A 5044-nucleotide genomic window follows, 5' to 3' on the forward strand; every position below is an offset into this window, starting at 1 on the left:
AAAGTTTGCGAGCAGTATCCACGTCTGGGAAATTCCTTTCTGATTGAAGCCTTCGTCAGCTGTTCTATCATAGATGTCAATTACATGATTTATTGTCCTTGAAGTTTAACACATACTTTGCACGGTGGGGAGAGAGGATAGAGGAACTACTGCAGCACTTGCTGTTTAAGTGTTCAAGTGCACATTAATGTACAGCCAGGAAACAAAAATACTTTGAGGGAAACTAAATACGCCATAAAATGCTGCCCTTAATTATACTCTTGTATCCCCCACAAGTCAATAGGGCTGAACAGGCAGAATTAGACTAAGTTTTGTACAAATAAATCCATTTTATTTGTTTATATTATTATTAAGGAAACAGAACTTCAACTACCAAGTGCGCTGACACATTTTGAGAAAAATTTGCACTAAGCAGCTGTGTAACACTGTGAAAGTCACTTCACTTCTCTGTGCAAATTTCCCCTCCTACTCTTTGTGTCTCTATTTAATTGTAAACTCATCAGGGCAGGGACTGTCTCTTATTATGTGTTTGTGCAATGCTTAACAGTGTGGTTTTTTTATCTCAATTGATAGCTCTAAGTGCTACTGTAATACAAATATGAGCCTTCATCTAGTCAAACTGGTATATAGTGTGTTAGACTTTGTGATCTAATTTGGTGTCATCTTACTCCTGCATGAAGTTCTATGGACTCCAAAGGGATTGCTTTTATAAGCAGGGCAGGTGTAATTTGGCCTTCCAATAAGAAGCTTCTTGGCTGATGCTTAAGTGCATTGCTGACTCAGTGCCTGAGTATTCAGTTGCACAAATACATCTGAGGACTCAAAATCCAATGTGATGTAAATTTGAATATTACAAGTCTCACAGATGTCTACCTAGGTTGATGGTGTGTGCAAATATACATGTACATTGAATGTTGGGCACCAAAGCTCAGCCACCAGACTGAGGCCACTGGGAAAATTAGGCACTAAATGTTGAGTTTTAATAACAATACTGTAGGGATTTCACAGGTTCTGGAGACACTACACTGGGAAAATGAATTCATACATATCCAAACCATTGCAACTTCAACCATAAAATCTTTCATCAGGCAGGTGGAAGAACAGGTTCTTTCCCTAGTGAAACTCATTTCCGGTGTGTCATCTTTTACTCTGCCAGGGTAGATTTCACTAGTCAAAGATGGAGGGGGGTGTGTAACCTCATCAGATAATAACCTCATGTGGAACACTTTATATCTCAGGTGCATTACTACTCAAAGGAATAGTCTTCAACCATCCCACCTTCAAGAGCATAGAATTATTTAAAAGTATGCAAAGAATGGGATAGGTGTCAGATTTATAAATTTAAGTAACTACACACAGATGAAGTTTGTTACTCACCAGGGATTTTTTCTTTTTAAATATCCAACAAGTTTCTGGATATGGCTAAATAGTTCAGAACTAAACCCTCCAAAAGACAGAGTCTCACTTTGGGTGAATGCTAGTGTTCAGCTAGTAAACATGTTTTTCTTCTGCCTCACTGCTCCTCTCTATTACTACAACATCACTCCATCTCTAGGTTTGTACATTTTATAATATTGATTTGGGTAGTCACTTCAGGAAAACGTTAAAGAACAAAAGATTCTAGTGTCTTGGACAAAAGACTTTTTACACAATGAGGCTTTCATTTATACCACATCCTTGAGCAAAGTATTCTTTCAATCCTAACACTAGTCAGGAAATTCTCACCACCCGGTAGGGTGTTCATGATCAGAGGCATTACTTCCTATGCTAGTGGGGCAAACTGGATTTAGGTGTGGGCTTCAATTTATCTTCTGAGGCTTTGAAACTTTGAGATGACATCCTCAAACAGCTTTCACACTGAGTGAAAACATGACCTATGGCACTAATAGAAGCTTGTTAGAATATGTAATTTTATTCTAGAACCTTTCTGCACGTGACAATGTCAACTGAATTAGAGTTTGACACTTTGTGTTTGTCCCCTAAGAACATTTAAAAAACGAAAAATAGTACAGGGAATCACCCTCAGGAAAATTTGTGGAAGAGTTGGCACTTTTACTGGTATATTTTAAATACAAAGGTATCTGCTAGTTTTCTTTTTTTAGAGTCCTCATGAAAGTTGCTAAATTGAACTGTATTGCGCTCTACATGTTACTGCAATGTTACTGACCTATGAGCGGGGGGTCCCAGCAACAAGGAAGGACTAGGTTGGAAAGGAGGAGGGCTGATGGCAGCCCTCCCAAAAGATGAAAACTTTAGGAAACAATGTCCTGCACTGTACAGTTCATTGCCAGATATTTCCCAAATGAACTAATGACGTTTCAATCTAATTAAAACCACACTCCTCATATCTCGTCTTTATTTCTGCATGGCTAGGACAAGGCAGTAATTCAGTGTGCATGTTTATGCAATCCCTGGACTCTGCTGAGTACTGCATTTGGCACTAATGCAATTGTGGTTGGGGAATTGTATAGATAAGGGGATTGTTGATATGAGAATATGGAGCCTGCCTTTCACATAGAGGCTACAAATTCAAGGTCAGTAATGCCCAAATGTTACAACCATTTGAAAACTGTTCAGTGGTTGCTGCAAAAAAAAAAAAAAGAGTTAATGGTCTCTGTGCTAATGCACAAGCATCTATATTGTAAAAAAAGATTGGAAGAAGCCAGACAACCTGGTGAAGCCAGAAAGAAAGATACAAAACAAAACTCAGCCAGGTGAAAAACTAAGCTGAATACAGGAGATGTTTCATTTGCCTCGACTTAGGCAAAGAACTGTAACACTGTCCAGCTTGAATCTGAATTTTCTGTGATGCCACGCATTAGTCAGTGATACTAAAGAGAAGTACTCTATCAATTGAAAGAATTACCTGTCTGAAATCCATCCTAGTCATTGCACAGAGATATTAAGAATAGTTTTCCTATCTTATCCTTGTTGCATTTTTTTAGCTGCATGTTTTTCTTTTTAACAGCCAGCACATTTATTTCATACAGCAATATTCTGTAGGGAAGAAGTATTATAACAGCCCAAACCAAACACAATACACATTGTGGTACAAACTAAGCAAAAAACCAAAAGGTTAAAGAATAAACAACTCTTTATTAACCAAAGAATTATATTTTTATACCTTTAGAAACAACTTTTCCTGCATTAACTTTTAGATTATTTAACATTACATCCAATTCAACAATGTGTATTAGTCCTCCACTGCTTCTTTACAATCATAGTATCTGCTTATTTAATAAAGAATGAAGTACTTTATGTATGTCAGTAATATTTCCTATTCAAGTACACATAAAAGATGTAAAGAGAAAAGGTTAAGTATAGTCAAATAATATGAAGGGCTGTAAGATGTAGAATTTTTTTATGAAGATACAGGATCTCCTAAACAGAAGATTTCCTTCTGATTTGATTTTAATATTACATTAAAATTCTAATGTCTAAGTGTTCAGTTACATTGCTTGTTATTAGAGAATCTAGGTGACAAAACTGAAACATACATTAAGGGCCTAATCTTGCTCTAAATGAAATCAATGGCAAGATCCCCATTAACTTCAATGAAAGCGGGATCAGGCCTCAAATTTGTACACTGGTTATATCTAAGGACAGTACATTTTCAGATTAAGATTTATTATCTGTAAATAAGTCTGACTGTATGAACTACAAATGGGTCTTAGTAACATTAAACTATAGGCACTGGCTTTTACTATAATACTTGAAGAAAACCCATTGCATTAAGCAAGCAGAGAGAAAACAGTCTTCCATTCCAGAAATACACATAACATGCCCTGTTTAAGTGTAAGAATGATAATAATATTAAATAATTTAGGGATCTGCAGGGGAAAAAAATCAATATGGTTTCAGAGTAAACATGTTTTAAAGACACCTCGAAGGTTGATATGATTAAAAAAAGTGTACATCTTGGCCATGAGACGTCAAATGCTGTAACTTAAAAATAATAATAGATTCATTGTTCATGCTTATATTTATATATCATCTACAATTCCTTCCAAGTAACAAAATGGTGCATGAACTTTGACACAGATAACATACATTAAGAGGTTTACTTTTCCCAATAAGTCATTCAGTTTGTTTTCGCCTAAAAACTTTAAGCCAAGGAAACTTTTAAAAAAGAAAACAAAAAGTACAAACAAGGAAGAACTTTGAAATAGTAAAATTTTCAAGGGAGGTCAACAATTTTTAGGTTTACCAGATCCTGGATTCCTTAAAAATCAGGACACAAAATGAAACAACACAGCCACAAACTTAGCTGATAGAAGAAGAAGAATGACTACAAGTAGCATTTCCTGCACACATGTTTTTAAAACTATCATTTACAGAGGGAATGGTGTAATTATTCAGCATTTAGTTCATATACTTCTACTGTCTGCTGAACTAAATTTGATTCCCATACCAATCTGGTTACGAATGCCAACAGTCATATCTATTGTTCATACAAGGGAACTGCAGTATATTGCCACTGAAAATAGAAAACCCATCATGCTACTTAACTCTAGCCCTAGTATAGAGAATCTGCAATGGTGAAAAATAATGGGTTACCTTCAATGGAAACACACAAAGGATGTAGAACCACTTAAGAGATACAATATAAAGCCATTGAAATCAATAAACTACATACAGAAAATCAGCTATGCAAAAGTGATAAATAAGAATGTTGATAAACTTAAATTTTACTTAAAAACAAGTTACTTTACTTATTTTTAGACTCCGTTAACATTCTGAAATCAGGGAAATTACCATAATCTGGTGATTATATTATAAAATCATTCAATAGCTATTGAATAATTTTATATAATTTTAAATCTAATTTCACCAAAACCACACTGGTATTGCTTCAGCCACAAAAAAATAATTTTACAAAAAGTGAATTTAGTTCTTGTGTTAGTTGTATAGCATGGGTAATAGATGTAGTTTTACCACCAAGCCTGCTGAAAAGTTTGAGTGATTAGCATAATTGTAGGAAAAAAGCCTTGGAAGGCAAAATATTATAGCTTACAGTATACAGAAAAGTGATAACCCAATAAAG

This window comes from Mauremys reevesii, linkage group 9 (genome assembly GCF_016161935.1).
Source record: "Mauremys reevesii isolate NIE-2019 linkage group 9, ASM1616193v1, whole genome shotgun sequence".
NCBI lineage: Eukaryota > Metazoa > Chordata > Testudines > Geoemydidae > Mauremys > Mauremys reevesii.